We start from the raw sequence: 22,373 nt of genomic DNA on the forward strand, positions 1-22,373 counted from the left end.
ATCGATGCTTCTCATTTCTCTCTTAATTTTATGACCACTATATTTTAAAATATTAGATGGTGCTCGCGACTTTTGCCGCGTGGATATAGGTATTATGTTTTTTAAAACCCCATGGAGCCTCTTTGATTTTCCGGGATAAAAGGTAGCCTAAGTGTTAAACCTATCTTTATTGACAGCCAAATCAGTTCAGTCATTGTAAATTTTAAAAAAATATTTGAATTAGAATGCAAAAGTTTATGTCTCCCTGAAAATCTCTGTAAACCAAAACTGATTGATTAAATCAAAAAAAAAAATGGTTTAGACTTGAGCATAACTTGCGATTCCATCACAAACTGCCTAGGACCCTTAACTTTACCATATTTAGTACCAGATAAATCTTCTCGGTAGGAAGTCATTCCGAACCAGTGGTAGAGTTGACGATTCAAAAGCCCTTGTAAAAGTTTAATTGAATAAAAAATACTTATATTTATTTATTTATTTACTTATTTATTTATTTATTTGAAAGGTTAGGAAAAGTAAGGTCAAGTGCCTCTTAAAAATGCCCACTAGCACTTGTGCTAATACTACGCTGCCCAGCGATAAGTCGGCCGCATACGCGACAAGTGCATCCATTCATTCCCTTTCTACTGCCGCGCTTGATTTAGATATCGTAAGCCACGAATCACTGCGCCCATGTGGCGATGATCTTTTGATATTTTGGTTGTGATTGTAAAAAAATTGGAGCGATGCGCCGCCGCCGCGCCGACTCCGGCGTAATTGGAACAAAATAATACAGTCTGAGTTGTAGAATTTTATAAAGCGTGAAGGACTCGAAGAAAATGTTAAGGAATATAATATAGAAATTCACGATTAATTATTGTAGATTATCTTCTTGGCACGGCTTCATGTAATCAACAAAGAAGAACAATAACCTCCAAGAGTTAGTAAATAAAGAGTTGATCACCTTTTAAATACATAATTATATACCTATACTTGCACTTTTTATAATTATATTCTATTCAAAGTTAAAAGCTGAAACTATTGCTGAAGCACGCGAATTCATCTGCTTGGATTTAGGTTTTTATCCCGCGCGAACTCTTTGATTTTCTGTGATGATAAGTCTGGTAGTTGTCCGTCACCGAATTTTGTACAAATTAATTAAATTAGATGGGTCACGAAAAGCTACATCAATTTATTATTTCACTGTTTAATTTCAAACAATAGTAATGTCACGATTACCTGACCTTTATTTTTTTCATTTTGTCTATAATCACATCTTACCGATGAATTAAAAGCACAAATTGAAAACATTTGAAAGCATAAAAATTACCTATCGTTATTTGAATTTAATTGGCGTATAGTCTCACTTAAGTATCACTTCCAATTCAAAGCGACGTTAATATTTTATTCTAACTGGTGGAAAGTAAGTATTAAAGAAAGTATTGCACCAATGTAGGTCACTGTATCGAGACTCAAAATTGAAAGCAGCGAAAATTAACGGCACAAATGCTGATATAAACCGTAATTAGCTGTAAATATGTATTGTTTTTCAGTGACGGTTTAATAAGCTCGTTTACGGCTATGACTAAAGATACGATAGATGCATTATTTATTAAGTAACATTAAAAAAAAAAACAAAAATATGATTTAAATTTATTTTTAATATACTAAGTATTTAATATTTTGATCAAATGCTTTGCATCAATGTCTTTAATCTAAGTATAGCCAGAAAAATATGTAAAAGAAAAAAAAATATTAGTCATGTCAATCATGACCAATATTCCCCTTACCCCTCCAACTAAGCGTAAAGCGTGTGCTAAGAGTAGATACAATTATAATGCAATGGGACATGGGGTTTGAACCGCCACCGACCTATCAGATAATTATGAGGCTATTAATAAATTATTATGTAATATGATAAAAAAAGAAACTACTGCTGTAAATATAAATTTTTATTTACCCGGAGCTTTTTCCCATCCCGTTCTAAAAGATTTTATGACCTATTAACATGTTTTGTAATATTCTTCCTTTAAGTTAAACATTGTAATTAACAAGTATGTTTACTACTATACTACTATAAGTAGAATAAATTTTAAAAAGTAATATCTTTTTATGTAGAATTATTTTTCCAAACATTTTTTGATGAAATTTTACGATAAAAGCATGTCAAAAGGAAACACATTTTCATAAGTGGAAAACACTGTGCATAAGGCGCACTTTAAATACTTTAACAATTAAAAACATTATAGTACATAAAACCTGCTTTAATCATTTTAGTAAATGGAAAACTCTGTGTAGATATAAAGCTTGCTTTTAAATAAAATTATGATGTTTTACTTAACCCGTTTTAGCTTTAAAAGTTCTACAGACTACAGGAACTTACTACGTACCTACTTATTTCAGTTGGGAATCGATTAATTTTATCATTAACTTCTTGGAACCGATAAATTAATTTTTATTTATACTAAAATTAAGGTACCTATAAAATGTTATCTTATTCCATGAACATTTTAATTTTTATGCTAATACAAAATTTTGCAATAAAAATTCTTTTGTACGTTGTTCTACTTAACTCGAATATTAATTAATCGTAAAGATAACATGATTGTAAAATGAAGTAGATATACCTAATTTGCAATATCAAACATGGCACGGGTTGGGAATGCATAAAAACTATCCAATGTGCTCACCGACCGTTATGCGTATGTAATTAATAACTGCTAAGTGAAGTTAACAGTTTCGCAATTTAAGTTTTGAAATTATCGCTGAAATAAAAAGTTTAATGGAAAGTTATCCGTTCGACATAAAATTTCATACCGTTGTAAAAGTTAACATTTTCGGCCATAAGGTCTACCTACTTATCTCGTGTGATGATAACTTTATACTTTCAACCAGTTTTTAGATTGGTATTTTTTTATTAGTTTTTTTTTCAATCACAATTGTATTTATTATCTCTTAGCTGAGGGAAAAATCCGAGGAAAGAAAGCGCTTTCGCTGTTTTGCTGCTACAATTTTGATATGGCTACATGATACTGAAGAGAGTATTTAAGTTAGTCCTAGGACAGAAGAAGATGATCTATAAAAATTTAGCTATCACACTAATATTATAAAGGAGAAAGTTTGTATGTGTGTGTGTGTGTGTGTGTGTGTGTGTGTGTGTATGTTTGTTACTCCTTCACGCAAAAAATACTGGACCGATTGGGCTGAAATTTAGAATGGAGATAGATTATGTCCTGGATTAGCACATAGGCTCCTTTTTATCCCGGAAAATCAAAGAGTTCCCATGGGAATTTTAAAAAACTTACATCCACGCGAACGAAGTCGCGGGTATCAGCTAGTTAGTGAATGAAATGTATTTTTGTTTGAAGGACATGATGAAGAGTTGGATAAATACAAAGTTCGTTGAACTAGACGGACGAATTGGATTCCAGACGACTTCTCAAATTTGTCTGGCTGAAAGCAGATAGGTATCTATGTCTGTAACTTGCAACGTAGAAGCACCTATCTATATTGTTATAATAAGGTGGATAACCTGACGAAATCTCTACTATGTGCATACTATACTCGTAGTGTAAAAAATGCCAAACCACGTTTGTACCTAACACCTACACTCTGTAGATTTCAGTGCGATTCACCTTATCATTTAGAGAAGGTACCTATTTCACGAGATAATAGCCAGTCGTTGCTGAGCTTCCCAAAGTCGGCTGAAGAAACGGTAACATAGGCCTATCAGGTAAGTGGACCGGGTCAAACTCTAGAAAGAAAAATAACACGTTCACATTTTAAGTCTACAGAATAAATAAACACATCCATGGAAAGGTCGATTGAGTTATTAGGTAGGTACCTATATCATAATATTTTAAACTAAGGACCAGGCCCGTCTACGGATGGGTAACTTTTTAAAATTTTCGTAGAGTTCAATTTTCGAAAATATATACTTACTATGCCATTTAGGAATAATGTAGCTTTCTACTGGTGAAAGAATTTTCGAAATCAGTTCAGTAGTTCCAGAGATTACTTTCTACAAACAAACTTACAAACTCTACTTCTATTTATATAATATTAGTATAAGTTCTGTGTCTAAAATAAGTATTCGTAAATAAGTACGTTTTTTACCGCGTTGAAATCCAATTAAATTAGCTCTCGGATTACAATTTTAAAAGTAGCAATATCTAATTATGAAATGTAACGTAGGTAACATTTCAAAACGATGATTGACGTTATATTATTTTTTAATTCGTAATTTTATCTATTATGATTCAGATTATTATAATACCTAGACAGATGTGGTGACATAGGTTTTTAAAATATCGATATAATATGTACAATGTACGTTGTGCCGTTGTGGTATGATTGCAGGAAAATCGAGAAAGATAAAGCTAGCATATCCTTCTCTGAGTTGCAAGCTATCTTCCTAGCGGATGATGTGAAATATTTGTAGATATTATACCTTCATAATATTTATAATACTAGGATGGATCCATTCAGTAGTTTTTGCGTGAAGGAGTAACAAACACACACACACACACACACACACACACACACACACACACACACACACACACACACACACACACACATACACACACATAAACACAAACTTTCGCCTTTATCAGAGCTAGCTATCACATCACACTTCACATTATAATTATAGTGTGAAGTGTGATGTGGATATAGCTAATGCCCGCGACTTCATTTGCATGGAGTTAGGTTTTTATAATTCTTGGGGAAACCGATTTTTTCCGTGATAAAACGTAGTGTATGCCACGCCACACTCCAAGTCTTTAACTATCCTGCAAAACATACGTTGATCCTTTGCGATTTGGTTGAAGGACACACCAACAAACAAAACACTTTCGCATTTATAATAATGGTATGTTATAACATGTCGGTAGGTATAATAATTATGTAGTTTGCAAGCGCATTAACCTTGCTCCGGTATGTCGGCGCATATGGTAATAATATATGTATAAGTACTTGAAAACGCGAAAGGTTTCCTTAGCACTCTTGAACGGTATTATCAGATTAAGAACGCGGTTTCAAAGTATCGAAGGATCTTTAACAAATTAAAATGCTTCTGTTACATGTCCTTTGAAAGAAGAAGAAGAGATTGCAAGAACATGAACATAAATGTTTTAAAATTAGCAAAATACTAATAATAATCTTTATTAATATTATTTAAAATGTGAAAGTGTTCGGTCTGTCTGCTAGGATTTTACGGCCCATCCCTTTAACCCAATGCTTTGTATCCCGGAAAACTATAGAGTTGCGAGTTAACGCGAAGTTGCGAGCATCATCTAGTAATGTGATATAACTTTGAAAGGTCACCATAGAATTTTCAATACTTTTTAAATTGTTTTCTCTCTTTTCCTAGTCGACCTTCACAATCAAAGTTAAACTTGAGTGCAGTGTATTTTACTCTATTTGCTATATGTTTTTAATTGAAAAGCACTTATGTATTTTCGCGACTGCCCATTCAACATTAACTAATTATATTTCTGTGTGATAATATGATTACCTTGTGATTACGAACACAAACAACAGACATTTACTGACAAATGAATTTATTATAAAAAAAAGTAATTACCTACTATTGAAATAGTTTGAACACAGTATCGATGTGAAATAGTAATGATTTTTATTAATAATATTATTGTATTTGAACTGGCCGTACCTACCAGGCGCAGATTGCTTCATCACTCATCCGCTTTTTCTTCATAACTATTTCTATTATTATAATATGAACAATATTTTTCTGTATTACCTGATGTTATATGAATGTAGTTATGGCTTTTGTATATTAATGAATGCATTTGAATAATTACTTAATAACTTTGATTGATTGATGCGAAATCAATAATTGTAACCTACTATTTTTGAAAAATTACTTTCATCTTCAACTGTAGATGAAGCTTAAAATGTTATGGTCATGTGATTTTTATTGGTATTTTGATTGCCTGATTAGATATCTTTATGTAGGGCACTTTGGTCCTAACAAGCTTAAATGCACAGCCAATATTACGAAAGTAGAGCGAGAACAGTAAGGGTAATTAGTACAGTATCACCGGATAAATCATTATTATCTCCGTTGCCCAACTCAGGGCCAGCGCAAACACATAGAATTTGGACGTCCAGGTATCTGCAACATCTAAAAGTTGTTGATATTCTACTTATTGCCTGCTTATTGTTTATAACGGATAGCCCAGAGATAAGGAACTACCGAAACAAACTTCGAATGTACAAACCCCCCCTCAGTAACCCAGATAGCAACTATTAATTTTTTTAATTTATTTATTCGTAATCAACAGCGTTTCACAAAAGTGATTTCAATGGATCTAGATGTTACATAAAACCATAAGAGATTACTTTAAAAGAATATATTATCTTAATGGAATTAGAAATACATAATAAAATTATTGTGGCGTGTGTAGTGTATAATTATGTGTAAATGGGATTGCTACACTAATCATATTCAAATAGGTATCATAGTTTCATTCGGGTGAAATAAAACTCAAGAATAATATTTTTGGTTCGCATAATATCGAATACCAACTGTGTGTTCTGAAATATTTGTTAACATTCACATTATTCATTTACATTAAAAAAATGATTGTTGTTATTGCAAAACGCAAAACTTTGCGTAATATAGGAACTGATCTTCTTAAATATCAAGAAAGTTATAGTTTTTTGCCATTTTACTTACGTAAATATGGTTATAAAACTATAGAGTTATTACGCAGTAAGATTTCCACTTAGATTTAGTTAGCTAACATAACGAATTATGACTTAATGACTTAGCAATAATATTAGCACGCAAGCCGCGTAAACAGAAGGGATATCCAACGTCAGATGACTTAGTAAGATAATGGAAACCAGGCGAATGCATCAGAGGTAAGGCGTTGAATACATTTTGTGTTCATCATGCACATGTTTAATCGACTTTGTAAACAAATGTAATGGGTAGTTACTTATTAGTATTAGGAATTTGTCGTGAGGATACCTGCATGCCTGAGAGTTCCCCATAATGTGCTCAAAGGATCATCAATTTTCAAAGAAAGGAAACAAGGATATTCAAGGCTCTTAAATTATAATCATCAAGGGGTTTCCAGAGAAAAGAAAAAGATAAAAGATGTGTGTGTTAATAAATAACATTAATGATATTATTTAATTTATGTGTTGCATTTAGGATCATCATTCATGCAAATTATGAATTAATATTATATTAAAATATCAATATTATTCTATATTCCTATTCACGAAGCAATTTCAATTATTATTTATGCAGATTTTTATCTAAACATATTAAAATCTATTTAATTAATATGCTATAGTAATGAATTGGTATAGTTTTATTCAAGCTAATAGAAAATAAAATAATTTATTTGATAATCGCAAAAAAACTTAAATGTAAAAAGCAGAAGTTTCATTTTATTACGTAGTTATACTTGTTTATGTTTGAATAGGTAGCTATATTTTTGCTTTCATATTAATATAATAAGTAACTAATTAGGTAATAAAACTTCTTCGTTCATATATTTAATGAACTTTAGATATAAAATCAAAACAAATTTTCCAAAGATTTTAGATCACAACAATTTCTTCAGTCCAAAAGTCAAATCGTAACATCACCGAGTTTTATATAGAAATATGTTTACAGCAGCTTGAAAAACAAGAATCTCAAGTGGGTACATCCACGATGAAGAATCATAATTGCAAATCATGTGATTAAATACATAAATTGACCGTGTGAACGTAATTAAGAGGAGCAGGGGAATGCAAGTAACAAATACAATTATTTTGCGTGCGGTATGCGACCACGACAGGTGGCGCGAATGTCGACAGGATTCTCGTACTCGTCCGTCAAAAAACTGGAGTTTACATGCGGGAACGATCGTCTCCACAATTAACCGGCTGAAAAATGTCACCCTACATCCTCAGAAATAATCGGACCTAGACATCTGTCTTTGTAAAATGATTCGCAAAAAACATTCCATCCCTTATTTAGGTGGCTAACTCACTACTCGGAGTCAGTTGTAAATTATTGTAATTAATGCATCTAGTTTTTTCGCGTGAGACACAAACTGAATAGGTACTACTTATTATTTTTTATTTTATTATTTTAATTAAAGGTTTACATAATATATAATGGCTGTTGAAATATGAAAAACAACCTAGTTTAAATAAATCACAGTTAAATGATAAACCCAGGTAAAAGTGAACCTATATTATGTAGTTACAAAAATATTTTAATAATTATTATTTGGTTTAGTTGTTTAGTTTATTAATTATTTATTTTCAATAAATGTAAAGTTACAAAAACATCTGTTAAAAGGAAATCGCAGATAGGAAAAACCTTCAGTTAAAAGATTTTAACTGAAGGTTTTTCAAAAGAGCAGTTAAAAGAAAGTCCTAGTTAAATAAAACATTTAATTAAAAGGAAGCCCCTAGTTAAAAAAAACTCACTTCTGTCTATTTAAACTCAATAGATAAAAACCGCTTTAAAAAAAAAGCTCAATTAAATATTATTATCCGTAAGGAAGCTCAAACTTGAAATCACAGATGAGAGAAACTAACTAACTATTATTTACTCATCTGTGCTTGAAATCAATTTATTATTGTTTTTTTTTTTTTTTTTTTTTTATTATTTTTCACAGTGAGGTGAGTCTACCCGCGCGTTTTATATAGAACTAAAAGTATTATAAAGTTGTTATTTAATATTTTCTTAAGACTCTAATGATAATACGCTTTCAAGTTTCAAGATCGAGATACGCGACAAAATGTTTTCATGTTGTTTTTAATTTTTATACCTTGCGTCCAAATGGACACAGATGGTGACGGGATTTGACTTTGACAAATCGAATACTGGATTCAATGCGACGTTCTTTGACTCGTCTCCATTTTATACTAGCAATATAATAAAGAGCACGTGAGGCTGTAAAGCTATTCATTGGCTTCGGCCGACAGTGTCTCGTTTATCGTTGTTGTAATGTGACAGCTTATACAAAAGTTATTGAGCCGGACTCGAAGTCTCGGTACGTTGTACACTAGTAATTGTCATTGATGAAGATGACTCTTAAACGGCACATGTTATTAATTTAGATTCACGACTCGTAGCAGTGTGAATGCCCACTTCGCGAGAGATCGAATCTTTGAAGATAGACATCGTGAAGAGTTTTAATGAATAAATGAAGGAGCCGTCGAACAAAACGGTGTTACACCTATTCGCGGGAAATAAAATTTCGCAGGAGAAACAAAAACTGAATGAAAGATGTAAAAATTTAAAAAATTAGGTTGGATACCATTTTGTTCGAAATCACCAATTTCGGACTAAATTTTAGCAGTGTTTTAGGCTTTTTTGCTTGGATATGAGTTTAGATATGTACTTATTTAGTAGGCCAAACCCATCCGGATTAAATGCATGAAAGTACCTAACTATCAGTATATTGATCATTATTTTGTTCGCTAGATCCTTATTAACATTGATCAGATCACATAGCTGAAGTGCAGTAGGCGTATTTTTCAGTACTGATAAAGTGTGAAGTCAGTAGTAGATAGAAATGCACAAACAAAGGTTACAATAGGTTGTAGTCGATCTCTGTATCATCTGATCATCAGTATTTGTTCGATGCGCCCGATGTGACTGAATCCAGCTGCCGACACACGAATTTAATAGCTCGCGCCTCTTTTATTTCTCTATAAATCAAATAATCTCTTGTATTTATGGATCTCAAAGTGCAAATAGTAGATTTTAGGAGGGAAGTGGGAGGGTATTAGTAAACTTGGATGTTCTGAGTAATGGACACCTACAATAATAGAAATAAGGCGAATGACCTACAAACGGTATTGTGTACGGTTGTGTATCTCAATACCTACTTGGTAATTAGGTTTTAACACTGACCTCCACTAATACAAGTAGGTAGGTACCTACGTAGGCTGGACTTGCAATATTGCCAATCTGTTTTTGAAGCAACTTGATTATCGCCATATTGGCTGCCGCAGGGAGCATCATGTTAGCGTACTCGGAACTAAATGTTAGTGATGAATCTGGACCATTTTACACAGACTCAATTTGAATTCAAATCGGCCACAAATCAGTACAAAAAATGACGAATTTTGTGCGGCACACCTCTTCTAGCGTACTTGTACAAATATGTTCATTTCAGTGTGTCTTACACAAAATAAATGAATCGTTTGCTGGCGTTTGCAATTCATTGATGTTTGTTATTGTATTGGGTAGTTACACAAGTTCATTGTGAGAAAGCAGTAATTATGTACCTACCTATACACGTGCGAGTACTCACGATGTCACGACCAACAAAAAAGTACCTGTAGGCACCTACGACAAATAAATAAACTTAAATTAATAAACTTTTTTTTGGAAACGAAACATGCGTCTATTTAAACGATGGTATTTTGTATTTTCGTAACGTAGAATTAGTATTTTCTTTCAAATTAATGAAAATTATTCATTAGTACCTTACCTGCAACTTCATCTACATGATCTGATTTATATATACCTTGCAGTAGTCAGGTAAAAAAATTTAACTAACTACCAGCGAAAGAAGTTTCCGAATCGGTTCATTATTAGGTACCGGAGATTTCCCCTTCTTATAAACTCACAAACTCCTTAAGTATAATATTAAAAAATCTGTTTATGATATTAGTATAGATTTGATATTGTGTGATTACTTATAATTTGTACTGTAATCTGTATACTTGTTGTAATCTCGTAGGAACTACTTCATTTTTTTTAATACTACAAAATAAAACGTAGATGTACTGAATCTAATGAGATCAAAATAGTCTAACTTTGTAAACTTTTCGGAGGGTGAAAACGTTATCACCCGAAACAATATTCAAGAAAAAAATGTAGGCAAATGCCTATTGGACTTGCAACTCTCTACTCCGAAGCGGGGCGTGAAACAGATAGCATTTTTGAAAATACCTACTCGCATCGCGTTTTGTAACTAAACGATAGTCTTAATTAAGCTAGTTCATGACATTATTACAGGCTTTCGTAGTGACTAGTAGCACTATATGCGGCATGCCACTGTTCAAGCGACACTCGGTTTGACAAGTTTGACATTGAGGTGCTGCACGCGTCCTGTCGCTCACGTAACGTAACGTTGCCCAAAAAGGCATGGCCAGGAAGGACCACTGACTCAACCACCTCGTATTATGCCTACTCCAAACGTGGTATAAGGCTACTTGCTTACTACGTCCGATCCGAGTCCGATAAATACATTACTGCATCCGGAGAAATTATCACTACGTCGGGATAGTCATATTTTCATACAGCCTCAATAGCTCAACGGTTATAGGAGTGGACTGAATTCCATTGCACTATTGTCGTACCCACTCCTAGCACAAGCTTTACGCTTAGTTGGAGGGGAAAGGGGAATGTTGGTCATGATTAAAATGGCTAATATTCTTTTTTTTTAATATTTTATGTACGAGTAGGTATATTCATGGTTGGAGGGGAAAAGGAATTTTTTGCCGGCTCTTCTCTGTAGAAGCTGAATTCTGAACCGGTGGTAGAGTGATCGACGTAGCATGATATTATAAGAGACACTAGTTGTACTATATGAAATAAATAGTTTTGATTTTGATTGGATTTTATTGATCGCACTACTTACTTAAAATGATGAAAATTCTTAAAAATATTACCCATTTTTGAGAAAAACAGCTACTTATTCATTGTAATAACATAAATACATGATACAGTTATATGTTGGATTCGCTTCAGTGTGCACTGCCCCCTACGTACCTTTCACGATTATGAATAGAATCCAGCATGACGCAACGTGTTTATTGATTAGCATACATACATCGATAGTAAGCCGTATTTGGTGTGTATATAAGGCAGGTGCACTTTAATGGCAGTTATTAAAATAGTTGTGCATATTATGGCCTTAGTATTGGCGCTAGGAACAAAGGTTTTCCGTTCAAAGCTTGCAAGTACTTACCATGAGACTTGGAAAATCTACAACAGCGATGCTTCTATTCTTATGATATGATGTTTTTACTCTGATCGAAATTATTTGTGACGAATAACTTTTTTTTAACTTCAAATAAAGATATAAATAACCTTTATTCATTTAAATAACACTACGTACTAACTAACAAACTATTATAATAATAAAATTAATGTGCACATTTGAGGAAGTAAAAATTGTGTGCAGTGCCTTCCTTTAACAACATTTCTGAAAAAGGAAAGTATTAGATAACGAATTTAAGTTTTCTAAACTGATGTAACAGGAAAGAAAAAGATTTGAGATTTTTCATATTATTAGTAAAACCAAAACAAATACAAAAACTTGCAATTAGAACTATTTCTGCTCAAAAACCTTACAAATAAGTGTAAACATTAGTTCTGCCCACAGGTTCTGCCTCTTACGCACTTTTAAATAAATATTCATTAAAATATTTAATTTTAATAAAACGGACGACTGGAATTTACATTTTGCATAATATTAACGTATTGCAGTCTCAAATACCGGTTGCTAATGCCACATCGATTTTTCTAATGTTTTTCTTGCTCGCCCTTGATATGGCTAGTGATAAATACTAAGTAGGTAGTTTATGGAGAGACTAGTATCTAATACGTAGTAGCAGGTAGTAGTAAGACTAGTAGTAGCATTGAGTTATAGTCCATCGATATAATAGAGAAGGAGACATCACACACCAGAAATAGTCAACATAATAATATAAACTAAACTTTAACCTATACGTACTTAATACTATAAATGCAAAGTGTGCCTGTTTGTCTGCCTGTCTGTCCGCCAATTTTTCATGACCTATCTGCTTAACCGTTTCTCACGAAAGGCACAGAGGTAACTTGCATCCCGGGGACGCTTATAGGGTACTTTTTATCCCGGAAAAACTGGCCGACGACTGGCTGACGAATAACTGGCCGCGATATACTCTTATCAAGACCACCTCTTTTATTAGACACCTCTCTGAGTACTAGTAACTGACGTTTATGGAATGTGGGCCTATGTAATTAGATTCAAACACCATCCAAGAGTCATCTAGGAAGACTACGATAGCCTTACTAGACGATATTTATAAACCCACGTTTACAACTTTGTATGTAAACGATTTTAAAACAAACCATAAATAAAATTCTATTCGCAGGAATGTGATTATATAATGAAGATTGTATACTGATTCTTATTCACACCGCTAAGATAATGGAATGCCGTTCCGGCTTCCGTTTTTCCTCGTCATCTATAATATTATTATAATAATTGGTATCATCAAATCAAGAGTGATAGTGGTTTTTAGTGCAGCGAGCTTGATCTTAGACCACTTATGTAAGTACCTTAGGTAAGCCATCTTGTGTTAGAAAAAGATGTCATTTCCTTAATCAGCATGCCATCAAGAAACCTAGAAAACGATATAACTGTAACAATTTAAAAAACTACGTTGACCATAAACCTACAGTATAATAGGTATAAATACATTGTTTTTTAATTTATAGATTAGCGCTTGGCTGCAATCCCACTTGCTGGGAAGTGATGATGTAGCCTAAGATGGAGCGTGCTTGCTTAGAAGGTGCCTATTCACTTGAATATTTTAACAAACGTGCGCTATCTAAGTAAGTCAGGTACGCAACAGGAAACTAGAACTAGGCAAAAGGCAGCCGCCCGTCCCATTCCTATTCATGAGTGTTGAGATGCATTGTAGTGCGTATTGTTTACAAAATAAGCTAAGAAGCGTGACGTGGTTTGTTGCACCCGTGGTTATCGTTGACACCGCATCGCCCCTGCTTGACTTTCTCCAAGCGATGATTCTCTCCAATTAACGGAATGATTGTCGGCGCTCAGAGAGCATCTTCTGCCGCACGCGATTCACTTTGCTCTTGTTACGAATGAGGCAAATTCACAAATTCGTGCTAACGTGAGCGCGCATCTAGGACGGAACCTTTTAAGTGAAACTGTTACACCGACAAGTGCTTTTACAAATTTTCTTCCATTTAACGCGTTTAATTTATGCAACGGTAACGTGTAAATTGTAGCGAATTGCAAATCTTTTAGTAGACATTATGAACTGAATAGTAGACAATATTAAAAGGACTGAATATAAAATTGGTTGTCTCTTTGGCTACAACAAACTAGGTACCCCGAAGATTTGCTCTACTGGTGGAAGTCTTATAATGATAGTAGGTATATCGATTAAAGTCGTAAGCAATGCATTTTTGCAAAATATATTATTTATGTGATGTCAGGGACAAAACTCGGCCGCATTGGACGTAAGTATCGTCAGGTGTGAGGCTCAAAGTAGGTACATACTTGTAAAAGACTAACTGAATAAAAATATTTTGAATTTGAATTTAAATAACACGCTCTGATATATCTGCGTAGAGGACATAATATATATACCCATAATACTAGATAGATATATTAATATGCAATGGTTCATCCATTATCCTTATTATTTTGTCACACAATGTTTAGATGTAAGTATGTAATAGGTAAATGGATAGGCATTCTGTGATGTAATTATATATTCAAGTTGCATTGCGTTTTATTGAAGAACTGTGCTTTCGCCTATTGATATGCCTGTAGCGTGACGAACAGATACCATCAGAAGCTTTTATTCAAGGGCGTACAAATGTCTATCTTCTAATGAATTGACTACCGTGATATTATTACATAATGTGTTTATCGATATAGTTAGATAAGTATATATGTACACTTCAAGGTAGGTATTATATAACTTTCTTTAATCCGCGAATGATAATAAGAAAGCTTTTTAAATACGCGTAGAAAGTAAAAATATTTTTTCCCGAGATAAAAGCACGGATTATTACTTAATAGTACCTTACAGATACTACCTAAGAGGATGCCTAGCCTAAATGATAAAATCAACTTAAAAAGGTAGCTGGTAGGTACAATTCACGACAGGTCTAGATGGCAATTTTCTAGTGAGGTGACATCACATATCGGGTAATCGATATCTATATTTTTTTTGGTACGCGACAAATCGACCCTCATTTATTGTCATGAAAGTTAATCTCACTTAGGCTGAAATCTATAAAGCGCACTTTGACTTTGCTCTGACTTAAGATTGAGTTAAAACGAGACAGATTTATGTGAGAGATATAGCTCTGTCTCGTTTTAACTCTGTCTTAAGTTTAAGCAAAGGCAGAGCACGCTCTATAGATCTCACCCTTAATATTTTGAGTACTGACGAAACCTATACCAACGGTAGAAACCAACAACCGTCCGGTAACTACCGTTGGCTAAACTAAATTGATATTATGCCTACAATTTTTTTATTTCTATGACCTATGGGATAATAATATCCCATAGGTCATAGAAATAAAAAAACACCAATGATATTGCTGATGGCACTTTCCAAAGTTTTTTAATGTCAAGGTTGTTGAGGAATGAGTAATGTTAGAAGATGATGTGGATACCTACCTACCTACCTGCTAATTTATTGTGGGTGTAACAATAGTTTAGCAATAAAAAGATTACCTTGCTATGGCTTTGTAATAATTAATTACTTGTAAAGTTACGGCTACCATTTGACCCATATTCATAGATATTAATGTGTCCCAGGGGCCAACCCTTTAGCGTATTAGAGAGGACGGGTTTTTATCGCATACTCTACCCTCGTAAAATTATTCTTGTTAGAAAAAATATTCTCTTATATTTTTTATCTTCATAAGGGTAACATAGTTGTTTATTTTATTGTGGGCTGTGGAGTAAGTCCTTTTTTATATTTACGTTTTCATGAGACACAATTTGATTTCACTGGTGAAAATTCGATTGTAACAATACAATTATACACGACGGACAGTTTGGACACAAAATAGTGCTAAATCCTTTTCATTTTACACTTTAGTATTAGACTTATTCAATTATAATCACAACACGAGTTATGAGGGATATTAGTTAGTACAGAACTAACACGCATTAGGTTTTATAAAAAAAAATATACTACAGTCCCTTGGTAAGAATTCTACATAAGATAACTACTAATGTACCGATTTAAATTTAAATCTCGATGCAATGTATTGAATAGAAAATATGCCTAACTGTACATAAAATTGGAATAAGTATACGGTAATTAGAAGGAGCGTATTTTGCGTGTAGGCAAATGCGGTTTGAGTGACTTTGCATTCGCAGTAAAATTCTTTAGAAAATCATATAACTTGTGGTTTTAATGATGATCTTCCGTACGGTACAGCTTTGCGGTACGGAATGGATTTTTCCCGAGCTGGCCAAGTACACTTAGTACACTCAGACATGACTCCATTTAAAAAATTATAAAGCGTTTATTATTTTTTATATCCATTTTGGATCTGAACGCCGCATATTTAATTTGCTCTTGTTTTCTTCTTACATAGCGACGATCTGCTGGACGCAGTGGTGAGCGCTGTGGTCTTGTAAGTCCCAGGTTCGATTCTCGGCAGGGGCAATTTGAAAATTTATGATTTCTTATTGTCTCTGGTCTGGTCTGGGAGGCCGTGACTATAGTTACCACCTACCGTTAAAGACGTACCACTAAGCGATTTGGCGTTCCGGTACGATGCCGTGTGGACACTGAAAAAGGGTATGAGTTCTATAAAATTTGCCATGCCCCTTCCAAGTTAGCCTGCTTTTCACCAGGGCTAGCTTGTACCTACCTAATGGAATTTAAAAAAACATAGCGAGTACTCCTCCGATGATAGATAGTTGGAACTTGGAAATAGTCAATTTTCTAAAGGCAGTGGGCCGTATTATTTATTTAGAAGCCCTCGGTCTATTGCTCATCGGCCGAGTGGGCCGTGGAATGCCATAGTTTCCTGAACGGGTCACTGAACGCTATTTGGCAACCTTGTTCTGTTTGATAATATCCTTTACCTATTAAAAACAATACTTACTATTTGTACATAGTTGAATACAATAGACCTGATTACTGAAAGTTATCCGCAAGGCATCCTAATAGCAGGAGACATTATAGCATCTAATAATAATTTGGAAGACTAGCGAATGGACGAAAAATGAAAAAAGACAAAAAAAAAAAAACAACGAGTATAAAAATACTTAGAGATGCCCGCAATTTTGTTGTGGATTTAGGTAATTAAAATCCCGTGGAAACTCTTTGATTCATTGGGATGAAATGTGGCTTAAGTGGGAATTCAGCGTATACCTACCTAAGCTATCTTCATCAGCCAAATTGGTCATTGGTCGTGAAGGAGTAACAAACCTCCTTTAACATTTATTAGGGTTACAATTAGATTTGGGGAATATTTTCAAGAAAAAATCTGCAATGTTCTTATTCTAGGTCAATCAAAATATTGGGTGGAATTTCTGGAAATTCTTTCTTAATGAATTTTCATTACATTTTATCAGCATTATAGAGACAAATTTTGAAGTTTTAAGATCTAGAATGATTTTAGCTGTAAGTACCCTTGTAAGTACCTTGATATGTCAGTCAATCGGTTTCTCCTTTTATACAAAGTTCAAAAAAATTTGAGTTTAGGCTCGAGATAGTTTGAGCTGCTTGACCCTAATTGGCGTGTCCTTGAAAAAACGCTAGTGAATATGAAATGTAAGTATATTCAGTTGCACTAGTAAATAAGTAGGTACGTGTTCTAATCAGCAATTAGCCGCGCGGTCGGTCAAGCGGTATGCGGATATCGCGCAACCGCGCAGCCACACCGCACATTGTACGCGCCGTCCTTCGAGGTCGTTCGTTCCAGGGCGACCGCACCGCACCGACCCGCACCGATCTACCCGACCCACAACTCAGTAGGGCTGTCAAAGTGTCAAGTAATCAGTGAAATGAATATTTAAAAATAAAAAAACTGGCCAAGTGCGACTCAGACTCGCGCACTGAGGGTTCCGTACTCGGATATTATTTCCGACATTTTGCACAATAAATCAAAAACTGTTATGCATAAAAATAAATAAAAATCTGTTTTAGCATATAAAAGTAAAGCTCTTGCATATGATACCTCACTTGGTATCATATGCAATCTCTTACTTTGAAAATTAAAACAATTTTTTTTCTGTGATGTAACCACAAATTCACGGTTTTCGGATTTATTCCTTTATTTGTGCTGTAAAACCTACCTGCCAAATTTCATGATTCTAGGTCAACGGGAATGGGTCTTGACAGATACGATGAACGGACGGACGGACGGAGGGACGGACGGATGGACAGACCGACAAACAGACAACAAAGTGATCCTATAAGTCTTCCGTTTTTTGTAGGTAGTAAGTTTTGAAGTACGGAACCCTAAAAATATATAAGTACCTATTTTAAACTAGATGATGACCGCTAGATGTAGGTTTAATAACAAGTCCGATTTTCCCGAATAAAAAGTAAGCCTATGTCCGTCTCAGGGATGCCAGCTAACTTAGCTTACAAAATATCATCTAAATCGGATAAGCGATGGGATTTTAAAATTATTGATTTTCTGGGCTGAAAAGTAGATCAGTAGATAGAACATCAATACAATATACAAAAACAAAGTATATAAAATGGAATCTATATAAATTTTTTTAAATAAAAAATTATATTTTTTCTAATTAAAGAACAAATGCTTGGACTAACATTAATAATCATTAATTAGAGTAATTAGATTAAAAGTTTTTAGGCTATAATTTGCCGTTGCTTAATCATGTTGGTAACCCTAACTGTATTACCTACTTTTAAGTAAGATCATGATTCACTATGTATTTTATGTATTCATTATTATTTATAGTGACATTAATCATTATGAAAGAACATCACGATAGGCGGTCTTTGAACTTTGGCTAAAGGCTATGAACTCGATGTTTTCTGAAATTTTATATCCCATCCAAAAAAATGGTCGACTAAGCAACTGCTAAGTATATAAATTGCTATATAAAAAATAAGTTATTTAATTATTCAAACGTATCCCCAAATATTATGGAATTATAGATTAATTTAATAACAGAAAACTAATTAAGAACTCTGCCAATAGCTTAATGGATTTAAAAAATATTATATAGCGACCCTATCTGCATAATTTATCGGGTTATCCCCATTATACGAGCATTCATCTAATGTATATAAATCGAGACATTCCAGTTTTGTTGCTTCTAATATAATATTCTCAACGCTTAATTACTCTACAGGTGCTAGATAAATTGTTATGTTAATTTGTCTATGCATGAAAGCTGAATACTGGTTCTAATGTATCTATAGTCGACTTGTTTTGATAATTAGCTTGTTTAAATATTTTGTTAGTAAATAGCATGAACTGTTAAACACACGACATAACCAGTATTATTGCCTTGTTATTAATGACATGACGCTGGTGGAATTAATTAATTAATTATAATATGTCATTAAAGACTCATTTATATTGTACCGATTTTTTATCGATGTATCAAATCTCAACTCTCAGATAAACTGAATTAGGAGATTACTAACAACTTTAAAAACAACAAGTGTAAATTAAAAATTTATAACACCCCCGACAAGTGAAGGTCACAGAAACTAGAAAAGAGCTGATAACTTTCAAACGGCTGAACCGATTTTCTTGGATTATAGCTACGAACACTCTCGATCAAGCCACCTTTCAAACAAAAAATAACTAAATTTAAATCGATTCATTAGTTTAGGAGCTACGATGCCACAGACAGATACACACGTCAAACTTATAACACCCCTCTTTTTGGGTCGGGGGTTAAAAATAACTGTTACATTCAGCATCATCATCATGCTCATTGTAGGCTTTAATTTACGAGTATTTTATTGCCCTCATTTTTATTGAAAGCAATATTTGTATTACTTGCGTACCTACTGAAAATATCATAGAGACTAGAGCTAAATTATTTTCTATTGTCGACCACGCACCTGCACTGGCCAAGTGCGGATTGGCCGCCTTTGAGAACATTATGTAAAACTCTCAGTTTAGAGTTTAGACAACCAGACGACAAGTTAGAAATGCGTGCCCGGGATCAAACTCAAACTCAAAATTGTATTTTATGAGTTTAGTTTCATAATAGGTAATTAGATATTGTATTTTGCAAAGGTTGATATTTTAATGTTTGGAATCTCCGATAAGGTTTATCTGAATGCGTGAAACTATGAGTGTTCAAGTTTTTGCGTGATGAACTTGCGATGTGTATACGTGCTCTTATACGGCTTACGTTTCTTATGGCCGTTTGTACCAGGAATTCTGAACAGGCGCTGTTTATCAAGAAAGGTAAAGGACGTATTATTATGTCGAGTGCGTAGTCGACAATAGAAAATAATTTAGCTCTAGTCTCTATGATATTTTCAGTAGGTACGCAAGTAATACAAATATTGCTTTCAATAAAAATGAGGGCAATAATATACTCGTAAATTAAATTGGACGGTGTACTTGTTTAGGTTTGAATAAAGGAAAAGTTTTCATTTTCGGTATTCGTGAACTAATTTTGGTGGTTCTTTGAGTAGGTACCTATGTATGTAATAATATAAAAGCTTAGCTAAATGTAGGTACGTCGGTACTCTAAGATAGAAATAAATTGAAAGTTCTCTTTTTCACAGAGAAGAGTGAAATCTCTCAAGAAAGAGAGATTTCACTTTTAAAAGAAAATCACGAACGTAAAGAAAATTTCAAAGCTTACGCTGCTTTTTGAGATAAGACAACTCAATTTGGCAACGCGGCGTGGACTAGGGTCTGCATATTATTAAGCATAAAACTCGATAAGAAAACTTTAACTTTTAATGAAACGTGCTATTTTTGTAACGATTTATAAAAAGTTATAACAGAAAATGGTTTATGATTGTTTTATTATATCACTGGCTGACCCATCTTGACATTATTGGAATAGAATTTCTAAATTTATTCTTATTAATTTATCTATGTTTATGTTAGGTATATTAGGTAGGTATAGAGAAAACCTACGTGCAAATACCTATGAGCCGGGCAATACGTTTATCCTTTTATAAGTAGGTAGGTATTAATTTCTTAACAATTTTGGGTATATCCGCTTTAACCACAGCTTTGTTTTTTTTAATTGGCTCCAAAACTGTGCTCTTCTTGAATTACGTCTTACGTCACGAAGTCTTAGCTACGCGCTACCATCAGTGAAGTGAAGGTAACGTACATATAGTGACAAAGCAAAAGTTTGAAAGTGTCACTGGCGACGCAGATTGCGTTTATTATGTGAATTACGTACTGATGAGGCAACTGTAAGGCGCGGGATAATGACTGAAGATTACTTTTCGACTAGGACGGACACATCCGCAATCAGAGGTAATTGGTCATTCACTTCGAACACTTTGAACGCTCTCACGATTTATTATAAGGGAGACAAAGGTTTTGTATTAGCCCCACACTCACTACATACAATACTCATACTACTCATACACACAACACACATACATATAATACTCATTAGCGAGCTTCACTCTTTGATTTCTAATTTTGTTTTAATATGCTCGCTCGACTTCATACCTAGGTACATTACATGTGTAGCTAAACAAAAATTATTTTCTACTTTTTAGTGTTTTTGGTTTTTGAAGTCGGTTTTATTTTTCTTTTGAAATTTTTTTATAACAAGATTTCGAAAGAGCATAATATTTTGTATCTGTCTTTTATTTTGCTCATATCGTTACTTAACCTTATCAAAATGAAACAATCGCAGGTAAAGTTTGCAAGCAGTTAAAGGACTATAAAAGGCTAGTTTTTATTTCTGAAAACCTTAAATATGTACCTAAGTATAATTAAAAACCCAGAAATACATAAAAACTAGAATCGATGCGGACGAATCGCGTGCAAAAGTTTATCTATCATATTATGTATCTTTTTGTGCTGGCCCCAAGGACTCTTTTTACCATGATTGGGTTACTTCTGATACATGAGTAGCCATTCAATTAAGTGTTTAATATAACATTTTTATCTACTTTCTTGCTTTCTATTTCAGCTTTAACCACAAAACCGCGACAGTAACTATTCAATAAAAAGACGGTGGGAACATAAAAACTAAACGCATTTCCACGGTTTAAGGGTTTAACATTATTATATGTACAAAGTTTGCCTTTACCTTTCATCGATGTTTTTAATATTGTCATGAGATAGGCTTGCGCTCTCTCTTGTTTCTTGACGACAAGAGCATGATGAGACGTCATGATAATCTAGATTGGAGCGTGCTTGTCTAGAAGATTCTTATTCATTCTTGCTTTGAACGTATGTATTTAGGTTTTTTAGGTTATACCTACACGGACGCCAGAGGGCATTCCATATCTATATACATAGTATATAGCCTATATTACTTCTGGATCCTTAGATTTCTATTATAGTCAAATAAGTAATTATTAAAACTGTTTCAGTAGTTTATCAAACAAACAAATCTTTCCTCTTTAGGTACAGCTAACAGTACTAGTACTTATAGATGTAGCCTTGCCCCTCTGTTGCTGGCCATGTACTACTA

At 33.6% G+C, this 22,373-nt stretch overlaps 2 long non-coding RNA genes across 2 annotated transcripts; one reads left to right on the top strand and one right to left on the bottom strand.

The window, feature by feature from the left end:
- Nucleotides 1-83: 83 nt before the first annotated feature.
- LOC123870039 lies at nt 84-20,247 on the top strand. The gene is made up of 3 exons (XR_006796992.1): nt 84-96; nt 14,873-14,955; nt 20,237-20,247. It is a non-coding gene; the product is annotated as an uncharacterized LOC123870039 (long non-coding RNA).
- Nucleotides 10,788-19,518, bottom strand: LOC123870045. The gene is made up of 3 exons (XR_006796993.1): nt 19,509-19,518; nt 16,491-16,496; nt 10,788-10,875 (listed from the first exon to the last, which is right to left on the bottom strand). It is a non-coding gene; the product is annotated as an uncharacterized LOC123870045 (long non-coding RNA).
- Nucleotides 20,248-22,373: the final 2,126 nt, after the last annotated feature.

The sequence above is a fragment of the Maniola jurtina genome, chromosome 2 (genome assembly GCF_905333055.1).
Source record: "Maniola jurtina chromosome 2, ilManJurt1.1, whole genome shotgun sequence".
Lineage (NCBI taxonomy): Eukaryota > Metazoa > Arthropoda > Insecta > Lepidoptera > Nymphalidae > Maniola > Maniola jurtina.